Here is a 16,352-nt window from a genome sequence, read left to right on the forward strand (position 1 = left end):
TCTATAGGCCTCTAAAAAGCGAGAGCGAGATAGAGGAGCAAATCTGCAGGGAAATCGCAGAGAGGTGCAAGAGCTATAGTGTGGTGATATTGGGGGACCTTAATTAGCCAAATCTCGATTGCGATAATTCTAGGGTAAAGGGAGAGGAGGGGGATGAATATCTGAAATGTGTTCAGGAGAATTTCCTTGACCAGTATGTTCTTGGGCCAACTAGGAAGGAGGTATTGCTGGATTTGGTGCTGGGGATTGAGGTGGACCAGGTAGACCAATGTCTGTTGGAGAACACTTGGAGCGACTGATCATTGAATCATAAAACTTACATTAGCAATGCAGAGCTGCAATGACCAATCTAGAGTGGAACTTTGAATCTGGAATAGGGCTATTTTCAATGGGATGCGAAAGGATCTAGTCAGGGTAACATAGAACCAAAGACTGACAGGAAAAACAGTAATGGAACAATTGGTGATATTTAAGTAGAAGATGTTACAAGTACAGGCCAGGTAAATTCCAACAAGAGGGAAGGGTGAGGGAAGCAAAGCAAGGGTATCATGGATAATGAGGGAGATAGAAAAGATGCCGGAACATAAAAGACGGTGGCCTAGAAATTCAGTTGCCTTAGCGCCGCTTTTGAGGCGCTAGAGGGACTAGCGCCAGAGTTATGGCCAGTTTAAAAATTCCCTGGGGCCCTAAATCGGCGTTGCACCGGTAGCGCTGCGCTGGCACCGATGACGTCATCGGTGTGCGCAGCGTCCCGGTTGCCATGCCGACGGGCCCTAGCGCCGAAATTCAGTTGCGGCCGCCTCGCCCGTGGCAGCCGCAACTAAGACTCTGGCAACAGAGTCTTGCATGAGTTTGCGCCGGCGCATTAAAGGCCCCGCGGTGGCCGGCCGCTTTCCCGCCGGCCGCCTGCCCGCAGCTCCCTCCCCGGACTTCTCCCCCCCACCCCCCGGAACAGATGCAAGCCCGGCACTTGTCCGAGGTGCCGGGCTCATTTTTAGACAGATTTGCGCAGGCCGCGGCCGGGTGCAGGCAGCTCCTCCTTAACGGAAGGAGGAGGCCTGCACTTCCCGAGCCTGCCGCACCGCATCGGGTGCCGCAGCGCCGGAATTGCGGCGCGAAACGGCAGTTAGCGCCGATTTACCGCCGCAAAGACCCTGCAGTAGCGCCGGCAGCCGTTTGGGCGCGGCCCTGCTGAATTTTTGGCGCGCGCAGGGGAACTTAGCGCCGGCACTAACTTCCGGCGCTAAAGCCCTGGCTAAGCCAAAACCCAATTTCTAGGCCGGTGTATGATGCATGTCAGGTGTTTTCTTCACGAGAGAACCGGACAAAAATACATGCAGTTCAGAGGCGAAGTGAAGCTGGAAATAAGATTGGCAAAGCGAGAACTGAGAGTTGAATATCAGTTAACATAAAAAGGAACCCAACCCTTTTTTACCGGCATGTAAATAGTAAGAAGGAAGTAAGAGGCAGGGTGGCGCCTATTATAGACAAAGATGGTGATATGTGCTTAGAGGCGCAGGAAAAGGCTAGAATATTCAATGAGTACTTTTTATCGGCGTTTTATAAGGCGATGGATGCTGACAAAGTATCGACAGCAGTGGAAAAGTTAGAAGCAATGGAAAGAGTGGAATTTGATTGACACAATTTACTAGAATAGCTGGGTATGCATCGAGTGGATAAATTGCCTGGTGCAGATGGATTGCATCCCAGATTGCTAAGGGAATTGGGGGAGTATGTAGCGCAAGGGCTTGCCATAATTTTCCAACCTTCCCTAGATTCGGAGGACGTGCCTGAAGATTGGAAATTGTCAACGTGACACCATTGTTCAAGAAAGGTTGGAAGGACAATCCTAGTAACTACAGGCCGGTCAGTTTAACATCAGTTGTGGGTGACGTTTTAGAAACAATACTCAATGAAAAAATTAAAGGGCACTTGGAAAGGTTTAAGCTAATTAAGGTGAGCCAACGCAGATTTTTAAAATGCGAATCATGTTTGACTATTCTAATTGAATTTCTGATGAAGTAATAGCGCGGATCAATGATGGGAATGCAACGAATGTTGTCTACATGGATTTTAGGAAGTCACTTGACAAAGTATCACATCGAAGGCTGTTTAACAACATTGAGGCTCACGGAAGAGGTGGGTCAGTGGCAGCTTGGATAAGGAATTGGCTTAAGGATAAATAACAGCGAATTGTGGTAAATGGCTGTTTTTCAGACGGGAGGATGGTAGACAGTTGTGATCCTCAAGGGCCAGTGCTGGGGCAACTGCCTTTCTGATATATATATATATAAATGACCTGAATATTGCAATACAAAGTTGAATTTCTCTAAATTTGCTGATTGCACCAAACTTGAGGATGATACTGATCGACTGCAACAGCACATAGAAACTCTAGCAGAATGTGCTGACAAATGGCAGATGGAATTTAATAAAGAGAAGTGTGGTTGTGATGCATTTTGCCGGAAGGTACAGGGAGAGGTGATCTACACTTAATTGTACAGTTTTAAAGAATGTGCTGGTCCGAGGGACCTGAGAGTTAATGTGCATTGGTCCCGGAAGGTGGCAGGACAGATTGCGAGAGTGGTGCACAAAGCACATGGGGCTAGATTTTCAGTAGCTTGCGCCAGCAGTTAGCGCCTTAAGAGAAGTGATTTCCGGGCGCTATGCGTGTAGCGCCCGGGCGCAGCGCAGTTTGCGCCCCGCCCCAAATTAAGTTGCCCGTTAGCGCCGGCGCAAAGTTTAGCGCCCGCCCGGATGCGCGCGCAGAAAATGACGTCACATCCTCGTGCAACGCCCTTTGGCCGCCCCGATTGCAAACTTCAGTCGGACCGCCCCATTGTGCGGTGGGCAGCCGGAGCGTTTGGAAAAAGGAACGCAACACAACCAGCGCGGGCCCCGGGGGGCGCTAATTAAAGGGAACGTCCTCTCCAGTATAAAGGCCATCCTTTTTTCAGAAAACAGTCTTGTGCAACGCATTTCTGGAGACACAACAAGGAGGATAGCTAACTGGTTTCAAGCAGCAAGAGCCAGGTATTTTTGGACTCAGGCAATAGCGCTGCAAGTGGCCATTTGGAAATTAGACTGTTTGCCAGGATTTGATGGGGGCTGCATGGGGTGCCAACGCGCAGCTGCAGCGCCATATCCGTAGGGCTCGCAGACGCATTGTGAGAGGGGCAGGCCTGGCTAGAGGCAGAGGGGGCTACAGGCGTCGGCCACGTAGGCCTTACCCAGTCAGGCTATACCGCCAGCAGCGCTCCTACCTAAACATGAGTGCCGCGCGATGTGTTAGAAGGCTCCGATTCCGAAAGGAGGTGATTGCAGAGATCTGCCACCTGCTTCGCCGAGATCTGCGGCCAAAGCTCAGGTGCAGGACGTCTCTGTCGGTGGAAGTGAAGGTGACGGTGGCATTGAACTTCTATGCCACCGGCTCCTTCCAATACGCTGCTGGGGACATAGCAAACATCTCCCAGTATGGCGCACATCGCTGCATCCGCCACGTGACCGAAGCACTGTTCAGAAGGAGAAGCCAATTCATCTCCTTCCCCATGGCCCTCGAGAGCCAGCATCAGCGCGCATTGGGATTTGCCAGACTCGGGGAATTCCCCTTGGTGCAGGGCGCCATTGACTGTACGCATGTGGCTTTGCGGGCCCCTCTGGAGCATGGCGAGCAGTATCGCAACAGGAAGGGCTACCATTCTCTGAATGTGCAGCTGGTCTGTGACCACAAGCAGCGCATCATGGCAGTCAATGCCAGCTTCCCAGGCAGCAGCCACGGTGCCTTTATCCTGCGGCAGAGTACTGTGCATGACATGTTCCAGGCACAGCCTTCCCCAAGAGGATGGCTCATCGGGGACAAAGGCTATCCTTTGTGCACCTGGCTCATGACCCCGCTCCGCGCGCCCAGGACCGCTGCTGAAGAGGCCTACAACGCGAGCCATCAAACCACCCGCAACATCATCGAGCTAACTATTGGGGTCCTCAAGCAGCGGTTCCGCTGCCTTGATCGCTCCGGAGGAGCTCTCCAGTATTCGCCGGACCGGGTCTCCCAATTTGTGGTGGTTTGCTGCATGCTACACAACCTGGCTATCCACAGGACTCAGGCACTGCCACCTGACGTTGGACCAGCACCTCAGGAGGAGGAGCAGGAGGAGCATGAGGAGGAGGAGGAGGAGCAGGAGTACGTTCCCAGGAGGGAGCAACCAGGGCCAAGGGCCGCACGACGCCACCTTATTACACGGTACTTCTAAGCCCCCTGTCAGGGAATGGCCAGGGGCCATGAGGGAAGATGAATGCAGCCGCTCCACAAGCCCTCAGCCGGCGAAGCCAACAAACACTAAGAAGAACAACCATGGAGACTGCATGAATAAAGATAATTTTTTATTGCACAAAAATGAAAAGCCCTTCCCACATGAATCCCCAAAAACAATAAACGGGCCCCACAAAAAGCCCAACAAACGACTCACTCGCACAAACTGGGGAGGAGTCACTCCACCTTTATTCAAACCGGGCCTCAACGTCGGCCTAACGCAAAAAATAAGCCCTCCAAAAGCACAACCATGGGCAAAATAAAGATGGCCACCGCCATATTAAAGGAAAGCTGCCCACACCCTCTACTGAGTGGCCCGCGAGGGCGAGACCTTGGCCAGCATTTTGCCTCCCCTGCCCTGCCTGCTGCTCCTTCGCAAGCTCTGCCCAGTGGCTGCTGCGAGGCTGGGGGAAGGCGCCTGAGGCTCAGATGCCCTTCCGCCAGATGCCGCTGGGGGGCGGCCTACACGGCGTTTGGGCCTCGAGGGGCCGTCTGCTGAGTGGCGCACCTCAGCCTGGCCACCATCAGCTGCAGCCGCTTGCCGTTGACGCCCCAGAGGGGGAATGGCGGTGACGGATGGCGCAATGTGGGCCAGCTGGCGTCTGGGATGCGCTGGCTGGTGCTGTGGCACGGTGGCACTCGGCCGGGCCCGCACTGCAGGATCCGCAGCAATCAGCCGACGGGCGGCTTGCTGGGATGGTCCAGCGCGGCGCCTGCCCTGGCGATGCCTGCCTGAGACAGCGCGTGTGGCAGCAGTGAGTGGCCCTGTGGTCCTGGTGTGCGCGCGCATCACATCCGCCAGGGTCTTGATGGCATCAGTCAGCATGCGGCCAGTCGTGGCAGTTGCTGCCCCGAACCCGCGCACACTGGTCGCCAGCGACTCGATGGCCTCAGGCATGCGCCCCACCACGCTCATGAGCTCCGTGTGGCGCCGGTCCGAGTCGTCGGCCATCTTATCCAGCTTCCGCACCTCCTCCGAAGTGAAGGTGTCCGGACTGGAGTCGCGACTCTCCCGCTGGGGAGGAGGGGGCCGAACTAGGGGACCCTTGCCGCGTTGGTGATGGCGAGTGTGCCGAGCAGCAGCACTCCCCTCTGATCCTTCCCCCCTTTGGGGGGAAGGCCGCGGGCCACGCGCACGGCTGCTGGGTGGCTGGACGCCACTGGTCCCAGAAGCTGCATTGCCCTGCGACAGTTCCTCCAGGCACTCGTCCAGTGAGGAGGTGTCAAGCATTTCCTCCTCTCCTGCGGGACGTGACTGTTCCCCCGAAGGTCCGGCTTGCTCTTCCTCCTCCTCCTGGTCGGAGGTGCTGTCACTGGCAGCTTCAGGGTCCTGGTCGTCACCAGCTGAAAGCAGGAATGCACAAGAGTAGCTTCAGAGTGAGGAGACGGCGTCAGCGAGGGAGTTAGGACTGGTGGGATTCAGCGCATTGGTGGGACAGTGGCAAAGGAGGTAGCTCGGATGGACCAGTGCGACGCGAGAGGGCCAAAAGGCGAGGTCCTTACCATTGCCGGGCAGTGGAGGGTCGGATACACCGCACGCTGTGGGGACAATCACACGGGCTCCCATGAGCACACACACGCGCTCCTCCAGCCGAGTGAGCTTCTGCAGCTTGGCGCGGCCACCCCTGGCACGGGCCTGGCGATTAAACGCTACTTTAGCCTGCAAGAGAAAGGACGGGCTGTAAGTGCGCAGTGAAGCCCTGATGTAGTGTGCACTGCCTCCCATGGTGGAATAGCTTGGACAGAGTGAAGCCCTGATGTAGTGTGCACTGCCTCCCATGGTGGAATAGCTTGGACAGAGTGAAGCCCTGATGTAGTGTGCACTGCCTCCCATGGTGGAATAGCTTGGACAGAGTGAAGCCCTGATGTAGTGTGCACTGCCTCCCATGGTGGAATAGCTTGGACAGAGTGAAGCCCTGATGTAGTGTGCACTGCCTCCCATGGTGGAATAGCTTGGCCAAAGTGTAGAGTGCCGAATGGCCATTTGATGCTCATGACTGTCCCAATGCTGCTGGCTGAGGGCTGGCCAATAGGACTTTCAGGTCCCTTTGCCCATCATGTCAGGTGTACATGCAAGAATGAGGAGGAGACTGGAAAGGCTACTCACCTTCACAATCCTGGTCAGATCGTCGTATTTCTTACGGCATTGTTTGTGGGTCCTGGGGGCCTCGCCGGTGAACATCACCCTCTGGGCGATCTGCTTCCAGGCTTTGGTGTAGTCATGGTGGGTTGGATTCCTCCCACTCTCTGGAAACAAGATCTTGCGCCTCACCTCCAGAGCTGTGACCATTATGTCCAGATCACCCTCTGAGAAGCGCAGGGCACGCTGACGGGCCTTCTCTGGCGTTGCCATGACTCCCTGGGGCTGAGCAGCAGTGTTGAGGCCTCTTTGCAAGGCTGCAGTGTGCAGGGCGTGGCAGCAGACCAATTCGTCCCTTCCCCCTTTAAGAGCTGGTCGGCACCACGGGGTCTGCTGTCAGTGCAAAAATGACCGCACCCGTGCTGCGCCCCGCCTGGGCGCTATCCCTCTGGACCGCCGGCTTAGCGCCTAAAGGTAGGAGTGCAACGCCTCTTTTAGCGCTCCACCACTCTCTTAGGGTGAAGCCACTGAATTTCCGGCAACGGGGCGCTACTTTGGGGCGGGCGCTAACTTCGGGCGGGCGCTAAGGTTAGCGCCCCAAAACTGTCTATACTGAAAATCTAGCCCATGGTCTCTAGGGTTTTATAAATAGAGGTACTGAGTGGAAAAGTAGAGATGTTGTGCTGCACCTTTATAAAGCGCTGGTTAGGCCACAACTGGAGTAATGCGTCCTGTTCTAGTCACCACAGTTTTTTGGGGGATGTACAAGGACTCTGGGACACAGATTTGATGTTTTGGCAAGCAATACGTGGGTATGTGATGGAAAGACGTTTTTATGCAGCGAGTGGTGAGGGCCTGGAACTAGCTGCTGACGGATTTGGTGGTAGCGGAGACACTCAGGCCGAGAAATTCAGTAAGGCGCTGCCAGCTTTGCGGCCAGTTACCGCCTAAAGAGGGCTTCTGCGCCAATACAGGAGTTTGCGCTGATATTCAGCGCAGTGGTAATGGCGGCGGTAGCCATTAGCGCTGCGCCGGCACTGATGACATCATCGGTGTGCGCAGTGCCCCAGTTCTGCCCCGATACCGGCCCGATCCCCATATTTAGTTGCGGCCGCCTCTTCCGCAGCGGCCGCAAACAGTGACCAGAAAACGGGGCCGTACTGTAGCCTTAGTGGGGCGCTTTAAGGTGGAGGTGCGGCCGGCCGCTTTTTCGGCGGCCGCCTGCCCGCACCTCCTTCCCCGGCCTCCTCCACCCCCCCCCCCCGCGGCATTGCCGGCTGCTTTCCATGAACCCGGCACTTCTCCGTGCTGCCGGGCTCATTTGCCGGCACTATCCAACGGCGATCTCCCCGTTGCAGGCACCTCCCCCTTAAGAGAAGGAGGAGGCCTGCAGTACCGCAGCCTGCCGCTCCGCAGCGGGTGGCGCAGCGGCGCCTAGAGCGCTGAAATTCAGTTTCAGCGCCCCAAGCGTGGGCGGGCACACCCTGGAATAGTGCCCGGTTCCGACTTGGGGTGCAAAAACTGAATATCTGACAGTCGCAACTGGCTCCGTGCCCAGCGCTAACTTTTGGGCGCTAGCCAGCTGGCGGGGCCATAGTGAATTTCTAGGCCTCAATGTTTTCTAGGTGAGTGTGGATAGGCACTTGAGGGAACTAAACTTGCAGGGCTAAGGGGATAGAGCAGGGGAATGGGACTGACTAGATTGCTCTACAGACAGCCGGCATAGAATCGATGGGCCGACTGGCCTCCTTCTGCGCCGTTATGACTCTGTGGCCTAGAAATTCAGTGGCCTGCACCACCAGTTTGCGCCCAAAGAGGGCTTTTGCGCCACTGTGCAAACCTACCGCGATATTTAGCGGTGCGCTAATGGCGGCGTTAGCCAGTAGCGCTGCGCCGCCACCGATGACAGCATCGGTGTGCGCAGCGCCCCGCTATCGCCCCGCTGGCCATGTTTGGTTGCTGCCGCCTCCCCCGCGCCGGCCGCAAACAGCGACCGGTACACGGGGCCTACCTGTGCCGGTAGTGGGGCGAGTTAAGGTGGAGGTGCGGCCGGCCGCTTTTTCGGCGGCCGCCTGCCCGCACCTCCTTCCCCGGCCTCCTACACCTCCCCCCCCCCCCCCCCCGCGGCATTGCCGGCTGTTTCCAGAGAGCCCGGCACTTCTCCTTGGTGCCGGGCTCATTTGCCGGCACTCGCGAGCGGGGATCGCGCTGTTGCAGGCACCTCCCCCTTAAGAATGAGAGGAAGGCCTGCAGTACCACAGGCTGCCGTGCCGCAGTGGGTGGCGCTGCGGCACTTTACACGCCGATATTCAGTTTCAGCGTCCCAAGCGGGGCGCCGAAACCCTTGTTAAGCGGCCGGCTTCCACTTGGGGCGCTGAAACTGAATTTACCGCTGGCGCAAGTGGCTCCGCGCGCAGCGGTAATTCCGGCGCCCAGGCGAGCTGGGCGCCCCTAACTGAATTTCTAGGCCTATGCCTCTATGACTCTGTCTCATTAACCTTCCGTCCCCGCTCTCTTTTTTCTACCACATCCAGTCTCGCTGATTTCCTCCAGTTCCATTGCTCAATGACTCTCGCGCTATCCTTTTCACTTTGATTCTCTTTCACTCCAATTATTGGAATGGGCCTTTGGCGTAGCGGTAGCATCCCCACCGCTGGGCTAGAAGGCGTAAGGTTTCGAACCCCGCTCCAGACAATCCCCGCAAGTGGAGTCGGAGCTCCGGTTCTAAATTCTGCGTTGACATCCAGCGGGATACTTGCGTGTGTGGGTGGTCCCCCCTCTCGTATCGGTTGTGGGAGCCCGTAAAACTCTCCAGTCATAGGACTATCAACCCTAATGGCTGGTACGAGGATGGTTACGGTCACGGAAGGAGCATTAACGCAGCCAGAAATCCTTCCACCACTTCATACAGTTCCCCAAAGGGAACAGTGTGAAGACACGTACGACGACTCCAATTACTCATATTCACTTTCTATCGTGTCCTCTCTTCATCATGTTTTGCGGTTCCTTTATCACGTTCATTTTTCGAAAACCTCTCTGGATGCTATCTCTTTGTCTCCCTCTCTCACACTGTCTCTGTCCCTATCTCTCCCCCTCTTTTGGTATGTTTTATTTCTATCCAGCACATAACATTGTCTAACAGCGCTGTTCCTTATAACACCGGTAGTTTGAAGTGGAGAGACTGCATAAGGTGGGATTATACCCTTAGAGCAGAAAGCAGTAAGGGGCGAATCAATGGATGTGTTATTATGAGGGGCACCGATAGACTTAAAAAAGTAACTGTTACCAAAAGGAAACATATTTAAGATAATTGGTAAAAGAACTTGGCAGGAAATAAAGATACTTGGTTTACACAGCGTGTTGTTATGATCTGGAATGCACTGCCTAAGGTCGTGGCGGAAACAGATTGAATATTAAATTCCAAATGGAATTGGATAAATGCCTTAAAAAGGGAATACATGCATGGCTGTGGATACAGAGCAACGGGTGAGACAAATTGCAAATCTCTTTCAAAGAGATTTTTGTTGGCCCACTGTTTCAGATGCGAATCCGTTGAGTTTAACGGAGACACCCATCATTTTTAATCGCATTTTCAACTCGGCGAAATATAGCAGAATTTGTGATTGCAAAGTAAGCATTTTCCTTGTTCTGCTTGTATCCCTGAGTCAAATTTCTGGCCCAACATCTGACTTTGGAAAGAGAACCACAGCTGATTTATTTTCTATGGCTCTGATATTAGATTTCCTACATTACAGCTGTGATTCCAATTCAAAAATATTTCATTGGCTGTGAACTGTTATGGGAAATTTTGAATTCCTGAAAGGTGCTAAAATATGAAAGCATATACTGTTTGTTTTAAAAATCGAATCGCGAATTCTTCTTTTGTGGAATCTCTGTCCCCGACGCAAACACTTCCCTCCAGCACTGTGCAATTGAATTATCTACCTTTTACTGTACATGAAAATCCACAGTTCCATCTCTAATTGTACTTTCCATTTCTTATACCACCGATCCACTAACACTTCCTGTCATATCGTTTGAACAACCGACTGGGGTGTATGTAGCAGGAGAGACGGTCAACATTACCTGCACCGTGAATGGAGCTTATCGCGATAAAACCTTCTACTTATATGTAAATGGTCGACAGCTGGTCTCTGGTGAAACCGCTGCAAAGTACAAGATTGTAACAATCCGCATTACCCGTTCTGACCACGGGGGGCGGCTCCAATGCCGATATGAAATGTCCTTGAGCAGTAGGTGGTTATTTTAACAGCTGAGCGAGGCTTTGACGCTGAATATAGTAAGTGAATGACAGTGGACAGCCTTTGTTAATATATCTATTCAATGCACTTGGTATTTTCAACAAGCCATGTTTTATTCACTTCAACAATATTGAACGTTTAATATTGGGAGAGAGAAGTAAAACCGAATGATCTTTGAACTCATTGCTCAAAGCTTTAGAGTATCCCAGTAACAATGGTCCGTGAATTCACCCGACGTGCATCGACTGCCAGCCGCAGCATTACTGAGATATCGCGGGTGAAATTTGTATCAGGCGGTAGAGCAAAACAGGCAAAAAAGACAATCGGAAGCCTGTTTTTCCGATTTTCGTTTCCATTTGTTTATATCCGATCCCATTGGGGGCAGTTTTTATCTCTACTCGCTCAGCAGAAACCTGACCAGTGGCCAGTTAAATTTTATTGGATTTTTCCAGCTCACAGCTCATGGTGAGACTTGGTGGGTAATTATCACCAAATACACCAAGCGGGAAAGAGCTGGTTTCAGGCCGGCCTCCTGTTTTACACTCCGCCAGATTTTACCCTCCATTGACTTTAGTGCAGTGTAAAATCGGGTCGGCTGATCGCTTCACAACCTGTCGGAATTTACTTTCATTTGAATTCGAGGGGAGTAAAATAGTCCGGTGGTGAAAAGCAGGCGAAGGACCTGCACGCGCCCGGCGGGTTCATGGTTTTAACATTAATGTGTTTCCTTGTTATCCTCACTGATCACTCTCACAACCCGTCAATTTCTCTTAACCGTCAGAATAAAGTATTTGTGAGAGGGGAGATGGTCAGAGTTACCTGTGGAGCCCGGTCTCCATATTTGGGGAGCATGTTCTATTTGTACAGAGGAGGCAAAAATGAACCAATCAAAATGGACACAACCAGTTCATGGGAATCCGCGGTCACCTTTGACATCGCGGACCTTGTGCAGACCGGGTCAGAAGGTTACTCCTGTGTGTATAGGGAAACAGTGTTAGAGCGGCCAATTAATTCAGAGCGAAGGGATACATTGGAGGTAACGGTATCATTGCTTGTCTCTCACATAAAGAAAATAAACAAGAATGAAATGTATCTCCTGCGGTATCACAAGACGGGAGAAAACAAGTCCGCTGCCGGTTTTGTTCCCCGCCTGATTTCGTTTACCACTTCAGTGGGCCATATATTCCGATGACTACAGGTGTGTACAAGCTGTGTACACACCCGTAGGGACATCGGAAATGCCGGTTTCACGCACTCAGCATGCATTGAAAACCGGTATTTCCGATCTTCAGGAATGATCTTGACAGTTCGGACGCCTGCCCTCGAGAAGAGCCTCTGCGGGCGGAGAGTTCCGCTTTCTGGAGAACCTCCACCCGCTGAAAGCCCTTAGAAATCTTACACCTGGTAAAAGCAGGAGTAAGGCCTGTGTTTACCAGCATAAGAGTGGAAAAAAGTAAAAAAGAACTTTTCACTCATTTATAATTTTAAAATACTTTTGAAAAAAGGCAGGTTTATTTTTAGCCCCGTAAAAAACTTCAATTATTTTTTTCAAAAAAATTAAACTTTGTTTAAAATGTTTAATTTATTATAATTTCAACTCATTTTAATAACGTGATTTTTAAAAATAATGTTTTACTGTTCATTTGAAATGAGCTCCGTTGATAGATTTGACAGGTCTATCTGTCAAGTGTATGAAGGGGGATTCCCTTCTCCTATTGGCTCCCCATGGGCCTCCTGATCCCAGGGACGCTTGCGATCTGAATGCGCCTCTTGCATACCTGGGCCCTGCGCAGTTCGAGTTTGGAGAGGCCCAGTAGCGGAGGTAACGCATCTCGGAAGCCCTCAGTTAACCCGTAGATTATTCCAGATAGGGCTCCTCCGCACGCAGGAAGCCTCCGATCGGAAAATACGGGCCATTAATGTCTGTCAAATCGAATCGAAACCACCTGCTTCAAGGACTGCCTATGACATTTTTTATCCCCTACATATTTGAACTATCAAAGTTTAGTGCCACAATGACAGCAGGGCGCCAGGTATTTAACTCCACTGAATGTAGCGTCAGCCATAAAAGCACTCCAGACTGACTGCCCTTGACACAGTGCAGGTTTTTCTGTCAGAGAACAGAATCTGCATGCTGAGACTCTCAAAATGATTCTGTTATGCAGGATATTTAATCTAATTACATTGTGGGTTTCCATATCTCTCTCTGCATTGCATCTCGGCAGAACTTCACAAACTCGAAACCTGGGCTACATTAGCAGCACTGGGCATTTCAAAGCAACCATTTCCTTATGCAGCTCGTATTCCAGAGTGAAATCTCGGGCCTAAAACCAGATTTTGGACAGAGAACTCGAGATGATTTTGGTTCTTCGGCTCCGCCATTTGATTTCCTACATTAGAACAGCGACTACACTTTAAAAGTAGTACATTGGCTTTAAAGGGCTTTGAGAAGTCCGGAGGTCATGAAAGAGTTATGTAAATGCAACTATTTCTTTGTTTCTTTGTAATCAAATCCCAAACTCCCCTTTTGTAGAATCTCTCTATCTGATGTGAAACGGCGTTTCAACACCGCACAATCATCATTGAGTTCCCAACCTTAGACTTAGCATGAAAATCGGCAGAACCATTTCTCATTGTACTTTCTATTTATTTTTCCACAGATCCGCTAACAACGCCAGTGATATCTCTTCATCAACCGACTGGGGTGTATGTAGTAGGAGAGACGGTCACCGTTACCTGCAGCGTCACCGGAGATTATCAAAAGAAAACCTTCTACTTTTACAAAGATAATGCTTGGCTTTATTCCGAGCAAATCATCACAGAGAACAACATTAGAACATTTGCGGTTACCAGTAAAGACCAAGGAGGGAGATACCAGTGCCGATATAGAACCTCTGTCAATGGAAGTTGGTTAGAATCCCATCGCAGCGAGTCTGTGACGGTCACTGTAGCAGGTGATTGACAGAGGCAGAGGATATTTGTTTTTTTAATCACTCTTGGTATTTGTATAAAATCATGCTTTAATCACTGTAACAAAATGAATGGTTTAATGTTAGGAGGGAGGAAGATAACCGAATGGATTTTGATCTTATTGCTTAAATCTAGACAGGATCCCTGTATCACTGGCCGATGGAGTTCAATGTGGGAAAGTGTGAGGGCAGTTACTTTGTACCTTAAGAATAGATCAGTGTATTTTCTAAATGGCGAGAAGTTAGGAGCTGTGGATGAGCAGCGAGATGTACATGTCCGTGGCTGCAGTGTGTACCATCTACAAGGTGCACTGCAGCAACTCGCCAAGGCTTCTTCGGCAGCAACTCTCAATCCCGCGGCCTCCTCCACCTAGAATGACATGGACAACAGGCGCATGGGGACATCATCACCTCCACGTTTCACTCCACGTCACACACCTTCTTGACTTGGGGATATATCGCTGCTCCTTCATCGGCGGTATTTCCTGAGGTCATGAATGGCGCTATGGAAATGCTAGCCTTTCTTTGTTTCTTTGTAATCAAATCCCGAAATCCCCTTTTGTGAAATCTCTGTCTCCGATGTGAAACTGCGCTTCATCACTGCACAATCACCATTGGGTTCCCAATCCTGCACTGCACATGAAATTCCGCAGATACATTTCTCATTCTACTTTCTATTTATTTTACCACAGATCCGCTAACACCGCCAGTGTTATCCCTTGACCAACCAACTGGGGTGTATGTTATAGGAGAGACGGTTACCTTTAGCTGCACCGTGACTGAAGATTATCGTGATAAAACCTTCTACTTTTACAAAGATAATCAATGGCTGTACACCGCACAAATCATCACCAAGGACAACTTTAGAACATTCCTGGTTAGCAGTGAAGGCCAAGGAGGGCAGTACCAGTGCGGATATTTAACCTCCGTCAACAGAAGGTGGTTAGAATCTCATCGCAGCAACTCTGTGATGATTTCTGTAGCAGGTGAGTGAAAGGGAGGTTTTTGTATGTTTTTTCAAGCTTTTGATATTTTTATGAAATCATGCTTTAAACAGTGTAAAAAAATGAATGGTTTCATATTAGGAGAGAGGAAGATAACCGAACTGGTTTTGTTCCTATTGCTCAACTCTAGACAGGATCCCTGTAACACTGAGCTCATTATTCACCCGCTGTGAATCTATTATGGGCAAAGGGTGTTACTGGAGATACGAGGGTGAAAAGCATCACGGGCGGTAGCGCAAAACTGGCGAAAGTGAATCGGTCTCCAATTTCGCACCCGCCCGATTTCTGATTCCATTGTAGGCAATGGGAGCTAAAATCCGGCGATGTGTAAAACAGGCTATCGATGAGCCATCGCCTGTTTTAGGTCAATGTACAAGACGAATTTATGCCCCATTCCATCAGAATTTTGTGAATTTAACACCGATGAAAAACATGAGCTCGCAGCCCGCGGAGGGTGATTTTATCCACATCATCCAGGCGGGAGAGAGGCGGAGAGGGATCGGCCTCCCGTTTCAACTACGCCCAATTATATCCTCCATTGACTGAATGGAGGGTAATATCGTGCTACATTACAATTGCTCCTAAAACAGGAGCTCGCAGCCCGCGGATGGTAAAATTATCCACATCATCCAGGTGGGAGGGAGGCGGATATGGATCGGCCTCCCATTTCAACTACGCCCAATTATACCCTCCATTGTCTTGAATGGACTGTAAAATCGAGCTTGTTTACAATTGCTCCTGTAACTCAGTACTGAGGGAATGCTTTGTTAGGGAGCTGAGAGACTCGGTAATTTGCGATGTGAAAACCAGGCCTTCTGACAGGGGAACTGCAAATTGTCTGTTATCTTCAAACAATCTATGTCCCTGATTTCCAATTTTACTCCCTAAATGTCTGGAACTAAAACAGCGAAATGGTGAATATCAAATGGCTTCATCCGGCGGAGTTTTAACTCCACTGAGTGTATATTCAGCTCAACAGGCATTGTCAGACTGGCTGGTCTTGTCAGATTACAGATTCTTAGTCAGATAACCGAATCTGCAGAACGAGATTTTCAAAATCATCCTGATATGCGAAATATTTTATCTTAAGTACATTGTAGGTTTCCATGCCTCTAATGGATTGCATTTCGACTGCAAATCGCAAATCCGCGACCTCCATCATCAGAAAGGAAGCTGGCAGTAGTTGCATGGGAACAACATCATCTCCTAGTTCCACTTTCAAATCGCCCACCATCCTGCCATGGAAATATATCTGGTGATCATTCCTCGTCGCTGGGTCAAAGTTCTGGAAGTCGGTATCGAACAGCATTGTGGGAGCACAAGTTGGTTCAAGAAGTTGGCCGACCGCCATCTTCTCAGTGGCAACTGGAGTTGGGAAATGAATGCCGGCCTTGCCAGCGACGCCCACAACCTACAGCCCAGCAAAACTAAACTCCTTTATATGAAATGCAAATCCCCACGGTTTATGGGAGTTGTTCACTGCTATTAATCAGGTTATGGCTCGAATAAGTTTCCTAGAAATGTAAATTTCAAACTAACACCATCCACTTCTTCTCCTGATATCACAGAGGGACATTTCAGTGATGAGACCAGGTTTTGGAACTAGTTCCCCAGGTATATTTCCTGTCCCACTTCTATTTGAAACCATCTTTGTAGAAATTGAATCGCCGATGCAAACACTTGCCCAGAAATTCCGGTCGGGGGCTTCCCGCGGCTGCAAGCCCCCGA

At 50.8% G+C, this 16,352-nt stretch overlaps 1 pseudogene; it reads left to right on the plus strand.

Moving 5' to 3' along the window:
* The window catches only part of LOC147086921 (Fc receptor-like protein 5), a 40,805-nt pseudogene that overhangs the window by 12,126 nt on the left and 12,327 nt on the right, over positions 1-16,352 (plus strand).

This window comes from Somniosus microcephalus, unplaced genomic scaffold (genome assembly GCF_052327205.1).
Source record: "Somniosus microcephalus isolate GS21.2 unplaced genomic scaffold, FLI_Smic_1.0 unresolved_chr6, whole genome shotgun sequence".
NCBI lineage: Eukaryota > Metazoa > Chordata > Chondrichthyes > Squaliformes > Somniosidae > Somniosus > Somniosus microcephalus.